At 39.8% G+C, this 18,438-nt stretch overlaps 1 protein-coding gene across 1 annotated transcript in view; it reads left to right on the forward strand.

The window, feature by feature from the left end:
• CSMD3 (CUB and Sushi multiple domains 3) overlaps positions 1–18,438 on the forward strand; it is a 1,208,248-nt gene that overhangs the window by 492,382 nt on the left and 697,428 nt on the right. The gene's annotated exons all lie outside the window — the stretch shown is intronic.

The following is an 18,438-nucleotide window of genomic DNA, read 5'->3' on the forward strand; positions in this document are numbered from 1 at the left end:
TGAAGTACTTGATTAGATATTCTTGCTTGTTTATTTGTGATTTTGTGCTACTTTTTTTGTAACTTTCTCACTTTCTTCAGTCACTATATACACACTATATATATGTTTGCATACCCTGACTGAATTAAAAATAGTTGTGTAAGCGGTTATAAGATATTATTTCATGATGATAGTGTTTTTCAATAAGCTGCAGAAATGGAATTAAAAAAAAAAAAAATCCCCCTCCCCTTCATTATTTTGTGTTGTTTTGTATTTATAAGAAGAAAAACTCATATTGCTATAAAATGTAAAAAGATAATCATTTTTTTCTTCCTAGAAAATTATGTCTTCTCATCTCAGTTCCCCATAATCCATCTTTGAATCTGCGTATGTCAATATGTGTTGGTGTCCTAATTTTCTGTGCTATCACATGTGTTATCATTAACTTTACTCACTATCACTGACATTTTATTGGATTATATTTCACTCAATCCTTCTTTTTTCACCTTTAGTGAACATTTTGCAAATACAGTACAGAGTGCAATAAATTGCAATAACTGCTAAATAAATTATAATATATGAATTATAAAGAATCAAGATGAAATACATTAGTCTTGCAAGGTAACAATTTTAGGTAAGAATATAAGTGAAATGTTGAAATTGATGGGTAGCAAACCAAGCACCCTAAAATTTTATAAACATTGAAATTTATTACAAGAGACTCTACAAGGCACAAAAGGCCAGGAAGAATTGTGGGACCACCATCTAAAAGGTGCATGAAATTTAGCTGTCTTTCAGAGACATTGGTGTAACTTTTTTTTTTTATCACCCAATACATGGAGACCTAAAATGGAAAAGTCTTCAACCAATTTTTTGACACAGTGTTTTTGCTTAACTGAATATAAGAATATAAATTATATGCACATGGAGCTATGGTCAATCAAAATTAAATTTCTCTGTCTATTCCAGAAGGATACATTTGAAACCATTTCCTAAATCCACTTGGCTCAAAATAAGTTGAGTTTTTTTCATATGACTAGTGCAATATGTGTACATATTATTGTAACCTTCAGGATGGCCACATGTTTTTACCCAGAAATATAGCTCTCTGAAATTCTATTATTTAAATTTCCTCTTGACCTACATTTATGAAATTGATGTGACTAAGATTAAAGATAGTAGTAGCATTTTAGCAACTAATATTGAAAGTAAAATTCACAATCACTAAATTGTTTGCAATTATTTAGCACCCTAGTTAAAATCTTTCCCACATGTAATGTTACTAATAATAATATAATTTGTAAGACCTAGAACATTTTTCCCCATATCCTCTTCATGAGTCACAGTCTTCCAGTGCTTAGGTATCTTTTGGAACCACCCCCATTGTCCCACTGTTCTTTTTCAACTAACTCTCCTGGAGATCCTGTGGCCATGATGATGCAGCTTGTTTCATCAAGTCTCCTTCTTCACTGTGTAATGCTACAAATCATGTCATTATGCAGCAAGGTTCAAGGCCATGACAATATGAGTTTGGCATAATTTCACCCCGCCAACATAAGTGGGCAGAATTCTGAAAGTGGACAACTTTCCCAGGAGTCCTAAACAGTGGCAGATTTTACCTAGGGGCTGCAAGGCTGCAGCCCCCCCCCCCAGTAAAATCCTTCACTTCAGTGAGCCAGTGCAGTCCGTGACTACAATGGCTACACTGTGACTGGAGGTGGCTTCCTATTGGAAGTGCCACCTGCCAGTCACACATAGAACAGTCATCCCCAGGGGGAGGTGTCTCCTCCACATGGGACTGCCAATGTGGGCTGTCATAAGCAGAGAACGATTTCCAGTGGAAGCCAGTGCTCTGCATTTCGTGCAGCCCTACAGGGCTTCTCAGGGCTGCTATCAACGCAGCACTGAGAAACTGGTCTAGTGTTATGCGCATGCATTGCGCTACTGCCGCTCATGCGCATGCACAAGTCCCAGTGCCTGACATTCATTGTCCAGGCGCCAGGACTAGGAGCATGGCAGCCCCCCTCAGATAAGAGGGCAGGAGCCACTGCTGGTCCTAAATAACTCCCAAAAATTAAAAAGTCTACCAGATATTCCATGACAGTAGGCAAATATGACGATAGTACAATAAGCAATATATTTCTCATTAACTACATTATTGTTTAGGTAGGGGCTGCAGGAGCCAAACATTTATAGATCTGAAAAGGGCAGCCAGTCACTTTATACATGCTGTCTTTTTTGACATTGTATTTCTCAATATCATATTTTATATTTGTTTTAGCTTGGATGGTAAATAGCCCAATAACATTTTCTTAAAGGTGCTGATTACATGGTCCACTGGTCAGTTTTTCAATTTCTATGCAATCTTCTTTATTTGAATTTGTTATTCTGTAAGAACCATATGGTGACTTCATGTCACTACTGCCAGTCTGCAGAAGTATGATGCATTGTTTCAGCTGCATGTAGATCTCCGAGAAATCCTTTGGGCATTACTATCATACAATTCTTTTTCCCCAGTAATACTGCATATGGAACACTGGAAAATCAGTTTATTTTTCTACAATATAAATTAAAAAAGATACCAATAGTATATAAGTGGGTTTTTAAGAAAATTAGAATCAATTAAATCAAAACATTATTTTTTATGTTGTTAAAGGCCAGTTTGAACCATGATGTTAATTTCTTGGAAATAATGACATATTAAGCAAAATAATTGGCCAAACATAATACAGCAAGAAACAAAATCAGAAATGTAATTTGGCTGATAGAATTTGCAAGGCATATTTGCAATCAATTTTACACAGTGAACAGTACTAATTAAAAATATAAAATGGAATAAACATTGTATCTTCCCATATATGCACCTGTGGTCAGATTTCATGTTTCACTGAATCTTTAAGAGAAAAGAAGCTGACATGGGAATGTTTGTACACCCTGTCAGTCAGTAACTTAGTAACACCTCGTCTGGCAGAAAGCAAATTTTTCAAACATATCATGTAGTCATCTAAGGGACTTTCTATTCTTGCTTAAGGAGTTTTCCTCACCCTTCCTTGCTGAACTGTTCTAGGTCAGAAATATTCTTAGGTCTTCTTGCATGAGCTGCATGTTTCAGATCTCCCCACATATTTCCAAAAATACACAAGTGCTGAGACTATAAAGCACATTCCACAACCTTTATGTTTCATGGTTGATTTTGAGGTTTGGTTTAGATCAGCACCTTGCTGAAGTATTCAACCTCTTTTCCTCTTTCATTTCTTTGATTATTTTCTTACTCCTGGACATTAGCTTTAGGATATGTTGATACAGGTTGAGTCTCCCATATCCAAATATTCCAAAATACGGAATATTTTTAGCATGACTGAGATAGTGAAACCTTTGATTTGTGATGGTTCAATGTACACAAACTTTGTTTAAGTCACAAAATTATTAAAAATAGAGAATAAAATGACCTATAGGCTGTGTGTATAAGGTGTATATGACACATAAATGAATTTCATGTATGTACACAAACTTTGTTTGAGCCACAAAATTATTGAAAATATTGTATAAAATTACACTTCAGGCTGTGTGTATAAGGTGTATATAGAACATAAATGCATGCTGTGTTTAGAATTGGGCCCTATTCCTAAAACATTTCAATATGGTATGCAAATATTCCAAAATAAAGAATATTCCGATATACAGGATACCCCTGGTCCCAAGCATTTTGGATATGGGAGACTCAACCTGTATTTAGTTGAATTAATTGTGTGCAACTGGCTTCCTCATCACATCCAACCATAAAAGGCCCGATGCCGTACTTTAAAGTTGTCTTGGGTTTATTTTAATGCTTTACCTGTTGCTATTTTGTTTTGTTTTTTCCAAATGTATATTTAATAATCGTGGCCAAAATGTACAATTATGTTTCATCGGTTCACAGCACATTCTTCATAAACTTTGTTGGCTTTTCTAAGTATTGTTTCACAAACTTTACCAGTTAACCCTTTCTGTGAGGCCTTTGAGTTTTGTATACATGACCAATTTAGTAGCAGTTCAGGAAACTTTAAAATGACTTCAAGAGTGGCCAAAAGTTTTTAGCCACTCAAAAAAAAAAAGTTAAATAAAACATAGACATGCATAAAAATAAACAATCAACTTGTGGATTAAAAAAATATTTACATATACAATCACAAACAGCTTATTTATTTATTATAACTTTAATAAAATACAGAAAATTAATTAAATATTGAACAATATAATATCCATCACCTATAAAGAAACAAATTAAAATCAGGGAAAATAAAGGGAACTTGCAATGAAAAACAAAACTGCGCAAATAAGCAAGGCTTTAGAGAGCAATGATGGGCCTGCATGATGGGGAGGCGTGGTCAAATCATATGGGCGTGGCCAGGGGCGTTTCTAGAGAGGAGGAGGCCCATGTGCAGTCTCCGTCACGGGCCCCCTCCTCTCTGTCCAGCGCCCGGCAGTGCACTGAGCTATGTGCGGCCAGCGCTGCACTTATAAACTCTGGGCACTAGAGTGTGACGAGATGAAAAGTATAGACTTGTGAAATAACATGGCACAAATATAACATACCATAGTACCCCGATATGTCATTTAATTTGCTTAATTGCATCAGACTGAAAAAAATGAATATCAGGTTGTATTAGGTTACACATTTGTTCTGTGTTCTACTCTCTATCAAACAAATAAAGTAGTGTGTTTCTATGTGGGTGATTCAGTGGGTAAGGATGGTCTTCTGGTTATGTGAAGGAAAATCTTTAGAAGTAAGTATGAAAACACATATCTCTATACAAAGTCGGGGGGATTCAGTCTATCGCAATATCTATATAGAACTTTAGTGGTAGGCAGGGCAATAATGAGGGGTGTGAAACCAGTGCCGCCAAGCTGGACACTAGGCTGAGAGGTCGGCACAGTCACTGCCACGATGACACCACTCAGAGGTAGACTTCCATCCTTCCCCTCCTTGCTGGGTGCTGATAGAGGAACACTACTACTTAGAAAGGTGCAAGGTGCATCTTTAGACATCCATCTTACTTCTTCTATTGTTCCCCCAGTGCTTGTTGTGTGACATCAATGGCACGAGTGTAATCCCATCTAGTTCTTGACTTATTTTTCATTCTCCAGAAATGTATTCACTTGTCTTATTTATTAGATTCCCTATGAATGTAAATCACACTAAAAATGACTACTACAATCTATTTCTAAAAGGAACATTATATATATATCCAACTCCGTCCAACCAGCAGCACTCACAGACAATACAAGATGGGTCACAGAGACTTTATTAATATTCAACATTTCGGTTTAAACCGAAACGTTGAATATTAATGAGGTCCCTCTGATCTGTTTCGTATTGCCCATGAATGCCACCGGTTGGAGTGAGTTGGTTGTATGTTTTTTTCGGAGGGCACCCGGCACCATTATTTATTAATTAAGCTACAGAGGCCCGAGTTGATCAATGGCTTTACATATATATATATATATATATATATATATATATATATACAGGAAAATTGAAGATGTTGCACTATTAATCCAGTCCTGAAATTGATGTGTCCCTTGTGAGTAATTACACATATACTCCATCCTCAACAAGGTGCAGCATCCTATCAAGGGTTTAAATCACCACAACCCAATTTCTGATATTCTAGGAAATAAGCAGGAGCGCATGATGTAGTGAATTATAACTTCTTATATAGATAAAAAATATCAGTTAAAAACATTAAGCTATTACAAGCCTGGTATAAGCCGAAGGCATCAAGCCGTGCCTGGGATGGTGATGGTTCCAATTACTCCAAATCCGGGCTTACAGCAAGGAGAACAGCGTAGATGCTGATGGCTGTCTGTCAACAAGTCCCCAGCCAGCTCTCCGTGACACATGGCTTGACGCTGCATAGGATATAGCTGTGGCAAAAGGAGTTATGGATACCTATGGCTTATACCAGGCTTGTAATAGCTGAATGTTTTTAACTTAAATGTACGTGTGTTTGATATTTTTATCTATATACAGTTATATTTTATTAGATCATGCGCTCCTGCTTATTTTCTAATATATATATATATATATATATATATATATATATATATATAAATCCAACACAGCCGGCATTCCTCAGGTAGCTGGAATCCACTGATGACTTGCTTGGGTGCCTCTCTGGGGCTAGCACACCCCCAATACACTTAAAGAACAAAAAGGTGATCTGTCCTGAAGAAGGGGCCTGGACCCCGAAACATCGATTAGCGAACCTGTTTTTTTCACCTTTGTAGACGAGACTTGGAGTGCCACCTTTTTGTTCTTTGAATATATATATATATATATATATATATATATATATATGCTGTTCCATTGATTTCTATGCTGCTGTTGCTGATGCATGGATGTTGGTCTTGAGAAAGGTCATCTTTGACCGAAATGTCGTAATTTTTTTGGAATGGTTATGTAGGCATTAAAGCTTATCTTTGCCTATTGATGCTCTGGTGAGTTTCCCTTCCTATGATTGACTGCATTTATCTGGACCAGGACTGGTTTCAGGGGAGCATCTACCAGACACGGTGCAATGAACACAATGGCTGGCCAAGCCAAATAAGAAGCCATTGAGAATTTTCAAGAAATGCAATCGTGCCACATTATAAATGGTTTTGATTATATTCTCCATGTGGCTTTTTCAAGATGGTAAAAGCATTCCGTTGCCTCTCCAATGCATCTCCAGCATTCTACCATTCCCCTTTCCCCTCTACTAGAACCTGCAGGTCTTTCTGAAAAGTGAAAATCAAATACCTGTAGTAGAGATTGCTTAACCCCTTGACAGTTACAATATTTCTAACGAACACAACTCTCACAAAAAAGTTTATATTAGTTAGGGTAAGTCTAGCACCATTTCACTTGGAATCAATAAAATCACTAGGTCCAAGACTGTTCTTTCTCTATTTAGTGGGGATTCATTTAGCCATGAAAAGGTTTCACGGGTGAAAGAAGAAGGAAGCCTCAGGCTTTATCGCTCAAGGCTATGCAATCAGGCTCCCTTTTTCACCTGATACCTTTGTTAACACCCATTAACGTGACATGTTTAAGGACGTTAAAACACAGATCCGTAAAAAGTTCATGGATTTGTGCATTAACAGGATTGCGGCACCCGTTAACCACCTAGTTATTGGGATTATTTTTTCACAAACTTCACTATTACAGTCCAGGTTTTAAGAATATCCATGCTTGAGTAGATGGCGAAATCAAATTGACTGAGGTACTAATTAAATCACCTATGCTCAAGCATGGATATCCTTAAAACATGGACTGTAATGGCGCAGTTTTGGAATGTCTGCTTTATAGATTAAAAAAGAATTGGCTGTGCTATTTGAAAAAATATCATGTGTCATTTATTTTATGGACAAAGTTTATGTCTGTGCATAAAAGTGCTATATTCAATTAAAATGGCTTTCTAAATTACTAAATCCATTTATAATTGCAGGATCATATTCTCTAAACGAAATTAATGAAAGTTTGTACACACTGTATTAATAATGTATAGAATCTGTGCACTGAAGGAGAATATATTTATCTTTTGTAGCACTGAACTTTTAAAATTTGTTTGCATATGCACAAACACAGAATGTTGGCACTGTTACAAAATTCCTTACAATTATCATCTTAACAGACTGAAATTTATGGTGCAAAGATAATATGTTGATAGCTAAATAAACATACTATATTGCATTCTGGCTGTATTAAAAATATTTACCTTGCTTAAACAATGTAGCTATTTAATATGCATATATTTACATATTGATCACACAAAAATATTGCTTATTTTTAGATAAATTTATACTGTAGATATATGAAATATTGTTTTCGGCTGATATAATAAATTTAAAAGAAAAAAAAAGTACATTTTAAAATAGCAAAAAATTTTTTTTTACAAAATCTTAGATAGCCTTGATTTAATCAGCACTAATAAAAAAATTATTTTATTTTTAAAAATAGATATGTTTTCAATATGATTTGACTCTAAAAGAATTATTAACCTTAAAAGCTTTAAAGGTGGTTGCCAACATAGGAGCAATTACTAGCATTACCTTTATGTAATAAGAGCTGACATCCAGAGGAGACTACAGTTTGTGGTACCTGAAAACTATAGTAGGTAAGTAATATAAAACTGCTAGTACTGGAGGTGTGCTTTGAATTGGACAGTTTTCACAGTAGTCCAATCAGTTGCTGTCCTTCAATGTCAACCTTGTTCTCTATTGTTCAACCTGTCCTCTGGTGTTGAATCTGCTGTTGATCCTGTCCTAATGTGGGGAACATTTTCTCTGGTGTTGACACTGTCCTCTGTTTCTGACCCTACCCTCCAGTTTTGTTCTTGTCCTTCGGTGTTGACCCTATCCCATGAAATTGATCCTGTCCTGTGGTGTTGATCCTGCACTTTAGTGTTGACCCTACCCTCTGGTATTGATACTGCTGTCTGGTGTTGATCCTGTTCTCTGGTGTTGCCCCTGTCTTTTGATATTGATACTGTCATTTGGTGTACACCATATCCTCTGGTGTTGATCATGTCCTCTGATGTTGATTCTGTTTTCTGGTGTTGGCTTTGTCATCTTATGTTGACCTCTGGTATTGTTCCTATACTTTGGTGTTTATCCTGCTCTTTGGTGTTAACCATATTCTAACCATATTCTATGGTGTTGACCTTGTCCTCAAGTGTTGATTCTGTACCTTTGTGTTGACTCTATCCTCTGGTGTTGATGATGACCCTGTCTTCCAGGGTTGGAGTGAGATTGGGCAGTATCTGCAGAAGAAAGTTGTCCCAAATAAATAAACCTTTCCTACTGCTTTTTTAATACATACATAAAGTTGATATATATATATATATATATATATATATATATATATATATATATATAGATTTAGTTTGTGGCAGCTTTTGAGGATTTTAGAAACGTTGAAACTTATATAATTTAATGTATGTTAGAATACTATAAACTTACTGTAACTAATAGCTACCCAACCATCTAATATTAGCTTTGGTGATCTGACTTGCATTAGATGGGATATGATGACACAATCACCATTATCACACCATGTTATTAAGTAAGTTATATAGTAAGTGTAATAATTGAAGTATAAATGAAGGGTTTATTTAGCTATTAAATTGGTCATGTACGACGTGAAGAAGCTCTTGCCTGGTTTTAATGTAACTCTTGTACCACATAAAATGCTATGGTGATGGTGCTCAAGGGAAATGAAATACACTTAAGGCACTGATATGAGGAGGTTTTTATTTAAATATCACACATAGCTTTATTACTTTAACAAAGTAAAACCCTACCTTTACTTATCCAGTATGTAATGAGGGATGTGCACAGTAATGGGAAGAATTACTGATCTTGAAGGAGGGTAAATTGCTTATTATAGTATAAAGTGCAGTGGAAAAAAGGAGTTGATGAATGATACATACAGTAAGACTGCGAATTTAGTTAATAGGTTTAGGTGATACGGAAGTGAGCAGTTGCAATAATGATATTCTGAAGTGTACATGGCACAGATGTGTCCTACTACATCTTTGCTAATAGCACGGCATTCTGGCTTCCCTGCTGCATCATGTCAATACACGTTATGGCAGATATGCGCATTATGGTGTGGCATGGCATACTGTATGCCACAAAATACTACATGCCATACAGTACACAGTTTAACCACAGGGTGGTGAATGCTCCATGAATGAAAACTACAGTATTAAATAGCAAGTCTAAGCAGTGACTCCTCAGGTGCCTGAAATTATCACTTTGTTTGAAGACTAAACCGCTATAGACATTATATTCATTACGGGCCATCCATACTGTATACTGCCGCTACTAAATACACACAGGCAGTTTTTCGTAAAGAGAGATCATCTCCATATTATGACACCCAGCTTAATTAGACTATTAACTGATATTGACATTGTATTGTACACTTTACCTGCTGTAAAGTCACACACTTAACTTGACATACACAATAGGTGTGGCTCTTGATATGGTTGCCATGTGTGGTTGAGTGGTTAAGGTGAGCTCCTTAAAGAGTGGGCGCCTCGGGTTTGAGGCCCTGTAGTGAAGATTAAAAAAAAATTACTGATGTACAAAATTACTTTCTCCCTTTCCGGGCCTCGAACCCAAGGTGCCCACTCTGTAAGGTGCTCACATTAACCACTCACCCACAATTGCCAGCCGTATCAAGAGCCACATCTGTTGTGTACTGTATGATGTTCAGCATGTGACTTTACAGCAGGTAAAGTGTACAATACAATGTCAATAGAGGTTTAGCATAAAATGCAGCTGGGTGGTCTACTATACAGTAGCATAGAAATGACAGGTGGTGGGTAGTTGGGAGCAATTTATTGAGTTCAGCAGAATTCCTTAAGAATATTAACCTTGAATTGCTCTGTCTTTATTTAATCCTGCATTCATGACAAAACAAAGTCCAGTACTACTGTATAGTGTAATAAATGACAGGTTCCGTCAGCCAATCAGCCGACAATGCTGCAAAAACTTTGTGGCTATTTGACGCATGCTTTGTGCAGTTTAGGAAAAGTGACATCTGGTGGACAGAAAGTTGTATTACACATTAGGGCTTTTCCAGCACTTCAGTATGTTACATTGCACCTTACTGCAGCATGCTGCGATACAAATCACCAAGCAGCGGCACTGCAGGACATGACTAGCATGGCGTGCTCATGGTGTATGGAGCAAAGATGTAGCAGGACACATTGGTAAAAGAGGATTTATTTTAAATCCCGGTGCTCAGGGTGTCGTCACTCAGAATGCCAGTGCTGGAGTCCCAACACCAGTCAGAATCCCGGTGCTGGTATCCCACCAGCTGGCATTCCAATGTTAATTAGTGGGGTTAGGGGGAGGGTTAGGGGTTTTGGTTAGGCACTAGGGGATGGGTTAGGGTTAGGCAATAGGAGTGAAGGGTTAGAGTTAGACACTGGGGTGAGGGTTAGGTTTAGGCACTAGGGGCAGAGGTTAGGTTTAAGATGTGATGATGGAGAGTTAGGTTTAGGGGTAGGGTTAGGATACTTACTGACAGGTGTCGGTATCCTAACCCTGTCGAGATGCTGGCTTTGGGATTTCTGGGAGTAGAGAACTCATACTGTATGGAGCAGATTCAATTAGACGCAAGTTCAGTACTGTGAAGTGTTAATTTTCTGCACATATCACATAGCACATATTTTATTGTGTTATGTTTTTTGCAAAAGAAAATGAACGAGCTTGTACAATTAAATTGGAAATAGGAAAATGTGGGCATCATGCCAATTTCGAGGGTTAATTCTGCAGATTGTGAAACGAGCAGGAAAGAGTGGGAAAAGCATCCTGAACCCCCCAAATAAGTCATCAAGTGGCCATAAGCAAAGTATAGGAGGCCAATAAAAGGTGTCAAATAGTTGCATTTTTCCAACTTTTACTAATGAAGAAAAAATGATAGCCAGCAATTGTGTTTCAGCAAATAAAAGTGTTTCGAGTATTTTGTGGAAAATGTAAATGCCTCTATTTTTATTTTTATAAGTGTTTATAAACAAGTTTGTAAAATATTGAGGAAAGAAACTTGTAACTCCCATCTGCCATTTCCAAAAGCCATTTCCTAACAATGCAACACCTCAACATGCATATGAAATGACATGAGGAATGGCATGTTTTTATTAGTCACATTTTACTATTTAAACACATCTAGATACATAATTATTCATTGGAATGGGTGTCCCAGGATTGTTTCATAGCTATTACCTACTCTAGACGTGCCAACCCAGAGCTGTGATTTCTCTCACTGAAACCTAATGTACATTAGATTAAAGTGGATATCTAATTGGATAGCAAAAAATCATAGCCAAGGGTTTCACCCATGGCGAAAAGATGCACAATCTAGTCCAACTTGAACTGAATCTGCCCCATAAACAAGTTATTTTAATGTTTAGAGACAGTAAGGGCCTCTGATCCAATGGACAGGTGGAAGATCAGTCTGCTTAACAATATTTTCAAACGAACACAATATCATGACTTTCCAGCGATAGACGCTCAGCATGGTGATGGAGTTAAACAATGAACTGGGATATGAAATGCTTTTTCCCTGACTCACATACTGTAAGTGCTTCAGGCATCTGGAAGACTGCTGCAATCTAAATTACTTGTGTTGTATGGCCCAAAGAGGTATATGCTAATTCTTTATAGTTTGCACTTAGGGCCTGATTCAGACCCGGTCGCTATGAGTGTACACTCGCTCAATGAGTATTCAAATATTTGAAAGTGACGCGGCGGGGAGCGATCACTTGCCAAGGCATAATCACGCCCATCTTACCTGTACGAGCGTTCACTTTGTGTATGCAGACTCCCCTTAGCGAATGCAGAGATGCCCACTGCCCCACGTCATCTCCTGGAAGTTTGTGAAAACATTGGTACATCGACCACTATCGGATGTGAACGCAGCACTTGTGGTAGCTTTTCTTCTACGCAAGCATTGCGAGGAAAACAGAGTAAAAAAATGGCTGGTAATGTGTACTATGATGCTGCCTGTTAATTATGCATGCCTCTGTAACGGTGTTGAAACACTCAGGCACGCCTGCGTTTGCACCTCCACTCCCCCGTTTTTACTGGACTGCCCCTGTTGCCTCCCACAAATGGCCTCTCCTGTCACTCACTCCGCTGGGCTGGCTTTGCTGTACAACCGAGGCATCTGCGAATGCACTTGGTAGTTTGCACACGTGCACTGCGATACATACACAGATTAGCAACCATCGGCAATAGCGAGCGCACTGCGGATAGCGTCCGGGTCAGGCCCTTAGTTTATTTCCATGTGGAAATACTTCTAAACATACTGTAGGGGGTATATTTGCTAAAATGCAGGATTATAGAATTGGATGGGTTGCTCTTACATACAGTGCATCCGGAAAGTATTCACAACGCTTCACTTTTTCCACATTTTGTTATGTTACAGACTTATTCCAAAATTGAATAAATTAATTTTTGTCCTCAAAATTCTACACCAAATACCCCATAATGACAATATGTAAAAAGTTTTTTTGTGATTTTTGCAAATTTAATAAAAAAAAACAACAACTAAGAAATCGCATGTACATAAGTATTCACAACCTTTGCTCAATACTTTGTTGATGCACCTTTGGCAGCAATTACAGCCTCAAGTCTTTTTGAATATGATGCCACAAGCTTGGAACACCTATCTTTGGGTAGTTTTGCCCATTCCTCTTTGTTCAATGTTCAATTGGATTCAAGTCTGGGCTCTGGCTGGGTAACTCAAGGACTTTCACAGAGTTTTCCTGAAGCCACTCCTTTGATATCTTGGCTGTGTGCTTAGGGTCATTGTACTGCTGAAAGATGAACTGTCGCCCTAGTCTGAGGTCAAGAGCATTCTGGAGCAGGTTTTCATCCAGGATGTCTCTGTACATTGCTGCATTCATCTTTCCCTCTATCCTAACTAGTCACCCAGTTCCTGCCGCTGAAAAACATGCCCACAGCATGATGCTGCCACCACCATGCTTCACTGTAGCGATGGTATTGGCCTGGTGATGAGCGGTGCCTGGTTTGCTCCAAACATAATCCCTGGCATTCACGCCAAAGAGTTCAATCTTTGTCTCATCAGACCAGAGAATTTTGTTTCTCATGGCCTGAGAGTCCTGCAGGTGCATTTTGGCAAACTCCAGACGGGCTGCCATGTGCTTTTTACTAAGGAGTGGCTTCCGTCTGGCCACTCTACCATACAGGACTAACTGGTGGATTGCTGCAGAGATGGTTGTCCTTCTGTAAGGTTCTCCTCTCTCCTCAGAGGAATGCTGTATCTCTGACAGAGTGACCATCAGTTTCTTGGTCACCTCCCTGACTAGGGACCTTCTCCCACGATTGCTCATTTAAGACGGCCGGCCAACTCTAGGAAGAGTCCCGATGGTTCCGAACTTCTTCCATTTATGGATGATGGAGGCCACTGTGCTCATTGGGACCTTCAAAGCAGCAGATATTTTCCTCTACCCTTTCCATGATTTGTGCCTCGAGACATTCCTGTCTCGGAGGTCTATAGACAATTCCTTGTACTTCATGCTTGGTTTGTGCTCTGACATGCACTGTCAAGTGTGGGACCTTATATAGAGTATAGACAGGTGTATGCCTTTCAAAATCATGTCCAATCAACTGAATTTACCACAGGTGGACTCCAATTAAGCTACAGGAACATCTCAAGGATAATCAGTGGAAACAGAATGCACCTGAGCTCAATTTTGAGCTTCATGGCAAAGTTCGTGAATACTTTTGTACATTTGATTTCTTAGTGTTAATTTTTTTATTAAATTTGCAAAAATGTCAAAAAAACTTTTTACAAGTTGTCATTATGGGGTATTGTGTGTACAATTTTGAGGATAAAAATGAATTTATTCCATTTTGGAATAAGGCTGTAACATAACAAAAGCGCTGTGAATACTTTCTGGATGCACTGTAGCAACCAGGAAGATTCTAGCTATTATCTTCTTGAAGGTGTTCGATATATGATAAATATAATCATATTGGTTGCTATGGGCAACACCTCCGCTACTATAAACCCAGACTCTAGGAAATATACCCCTACAGTAGGTGTTATTTAACTCAATGGCTGCAGCATATTCTTACAGTACCTGCACAGCCCAGGGAGAATTTTTTCAAGTGTTTTTTGTGAATTGACCCTTCATTATTGATGATGTGTTTTATTTTTGTTTTAACTATTCTCGCAAGGATGGAGGTCTGTGCCCACAAGGAAGGGGTTACCTTTTCCAAAAGTGCAGTGTGGTGTCTCTCCACCCTTTCTTGCACCCGTTATGCTTACACTTTTCCTACGTCCCAGCTTGCCCAGAATGAAGTAGACAACATCTCGCTTGGTGTAAATAGCATTTGTACTGTATTGAGCAGCTTCATCCCCAACTTTCACCCCCCTGACTCCTTTTCCTGCACTCCACTGAGGACAATTGAATTTTATTCTCTTCATACCTTATAATGAAAGTAACTTTTTTATATAAGACATTCATGCATTTATTATGGTGGCTTTTTGAATGTTCTGCCTAACTTCCACAATATGATCCAAATACAAATATATAATTTCCATGAATTTGCTGAGTTAGATACAAAGTAAGAAAAAAAAATAGGGCAATGGAGCAATTTGCTCCTGGAAAAAAAAATCATGTTGCAATGTAAGAGCAAATGCATTTATGTTTTTTGCAGTGCAGGAAAATACAGGCTGCTTTTGCATGTAGCGCACATTGGGCCTGATTCACTACGGATGGCAATATTGTGTACGCACGCAGCAAGCCAAACCACTGTGAAAGCAATGCAGACTCAGCACCACATAAGGACGCCCACTTTACCATACGCACATCCGTAATGTTTAGCAGAATAGCAAAACCATCGGTACAATCGAGTACCATCGGACCCATACACACACTTGCACAAGCCCTAAAATTGCTAACAGCCACGCACGCTATCAGGTCTCACACTGCTTTGCATTGGATAATTTATGCACGCCCCTGAAACAACGTTCAAACACTCTGGCACGCCTGCGTTCGGTTGACCACCCCCATCACTACCCACAAGCGGCACTTCCTGTCAATCACTCTGCGTAGCCTCGCTGTCCCGAACGCAGTGGCTGGCTCGCGAACTGCGATGTGTACGCATGCGCAGAATGCAACAATCGTCCTATTTTGATCGTATTAGCAACTGCGATTCAGGACCATAATCATGTACAGCTTTGCTGTTTTTCTGAAATGTATAAATGATCTAGGACATACCCATTCCCAACTCCTAGGGGTATATTTACTAAATGTGGGTATTTAGAAGTAGAGATGTTGCCCATAGCAACCAATCAGATTCTACATAGCATTTATCTAGTATCTCCTAGGAGATGATAGCTAAAATCTGATTGGTTGCTATTGGCAACATTTCCACTTCTAAAAACCTGCACTTTAGTAAATACACCCCTCAGGGGTCCTTTTATCAAGCAGTGAAAAGTGTGGAGAAGTTGCCCATAGCAACCAATCAGGTCCTACCTATTATTTTATGGACTGTACTTGCTAAATGCTACTTCAAAGCTGATAGGTTGTTATTGGCAACTTCTCCAATGGTCCACATCTCCACACTTTCACTGCTTGATAAATAGACCCCTACATATCTCTAAATTTGCACATTTGCAGTACAACATGCTTAATTGCTACTTTCTTTTGCTTTGCTACTAAATTTGAATCAGCGCCTGTTTGAAGCATCCCCAGAAAAGTGGCTATGAAATTGGTCAGCTTTATTATTAAGTAAAATAGTATGGTGGTGAAAGAGATAGCGGCCAGCTGGGCAGCACTTTACTTAATGGAAGTTCACTTTGAACAGCCTCCAAATGGGTCAATTGCCCTAACAACAATGGCAGAGATGTAAAAGGTCTGAGACTCTCAGCCTAATAACACTTGCAGGGTGGCGGGGTCCTGGCAGGTTCATGCTGCTGACATCTGCCTATCCATTAGTATCGGTGGGGAACATACCTCACTAGTGCAGCAAGATGGCTAACTATAAATTCACAAGGCTTACCTTAAATGAGTGGTTCTCAACTGTCAGGTGTCCCCAACAGGTCATGTTTTAAAGGATTTCTGTCTGTGGAAGCATGTGGGATAATTACTGACCTAGCAAAATAGATTAACTCAACTGGGCATGATTGAAGAAATCCACAAAACATGACCTGTTGGTGGTACGTGAGGACTGGAATTGAGAACCACTGCTCTAAACTATACCTACCCATAGCTATATGACAATAAAACGTTCACCGCCAGGGGTTAAAGTAGGCCGGAACTGGGTGGGACTGCATTGCATCAGTTATGTTTGGAGACATAACCAGTTCCACCTCCTCTGGCCCATCTCAGCCCGACACTGCAAGGAGACTCCATTTGTCGGGCGCCCGCTGAGATTTTGTTACCAGTGGGCGCTTGGCTTCTTCCCTACAGCAGTAGCCGGAGGCTGGAGTTCACTCCTGAGTTTCAGCTTCCGGCTCCCACAGTGTGCACTATGAAACAGACATCATGATGTCTCTTCCATAGTTCCAAGGTGGGGTCAACCAGAAGGCAGCAGACACAGGAGAGGGGCTTAAAGTAAGTATTGTGGGTTTTTTTTTGTGTAAGCAGCACTACTACAGGGGGAATTACTATTGGGAGCACTACTACAGGGGCATTACTATTGGGGGCATTACTACGGGGAGCATTACCATTGTCGGCATTACAATTGGGGGCACTACTACAGGGGGCATTACTATTGGGGTCACTACTACAGGGGGCATTACTATTGGGGACACTACTACAGGGGGCATAAATAGTGGGGGCACTACTACAGGAGACAGTACTATTGGGGGCATTACCACTGGGGGCATTACTACTGGGGGCACTACTACAGGAGGCATTACTACTGTGGGCACTACTGGTGGCATAACTATCGGGGCATTAATAATGGGGCCACTACTATGGGGCATTGCATAGGGGTCACTGCATAAGGGGCACAACTCCTAGGGACACAGCATAAGGGGCACTACTACTGGGGCCACTGCATAAGGGCACCACTACTGTGGGCTCTGCAATAGAGACACTACCACTGTGGGCACTGCATAATGGGCACTACTACCGGGGGCACTGCATATGGGGCACTACACTGTGGGCACTGCATAAGGGGCACTACTACTGTGGGCACTGCATAAGGGGCACCACTACTTGGGCATTGCATAAATGGCACTACTACTGGGGACACTGCCTAAGGGGCACCACTACTGGGGGCATTGCACCAGGGGCACCACTATAGTGGGCATTGTGTAAAAGGGGCACTGCAGTGTGTCATAACATGAATAAGGGACACTACTATGTGGTGAATGTGAATACTGGGGGCACTGCATAAAGGGCACCACTACTGGGGGGATTGCATAAGGAGCACTACTACAGTGGGCTTTGCATAAGGGGCACTACTGCTGTGAGCATTATGTGTAAGGGACATCACTGCTGTTTGCATTGTATAAGGGGCACTACTACTTTGTGCATTATGTGTATTAGGGGCACTACTACTGTGGGCAGGTCTGCTATCAGACATTATGGGGCCCAGAACTGGCAAAATAGGCAGGCCCCTGGGCCCCCTTGCCTCCCAACCCCCCCCCTCCCTACCCCCTCACCTGCGGGGCCCACCAGCCCCTTCCTCTGCTAACTTTTTCCCTGGTTTATTAAATATGTGCAAGTGCTACTCTGCCCAGCTCTATATACAAATTCCCTTTTTCCTGGCTTATTAAATCTTATGATTTTACTTACCTTACTCCAAATGCTTTCTTCTGGATTCTTCTCCTCCGGCAGACGCTGGCGCTGCTCCACGGCTCCTCCGACATCTCCCATCCAGACAGAGGCGCGGCGTCATGTCATGACATCACAGGCGCCGGCTCCAGGATAAATTTTATTG

Source organism: Taudactylus pleione, unplaced genomic scaffold (assembly GCF_031769625.1).
Source record: "Taudactylus pleione unplaced genomic scaffold, aTauple2 ptg000360l, whole genome shotgun sequence".
Classification (NCBI taxonomy): Eukaryota; Metazoa; Chordata; class Amphibia; order Anura; family Myobatrachidae; genus Taudactylus; species Taudactylus pleione.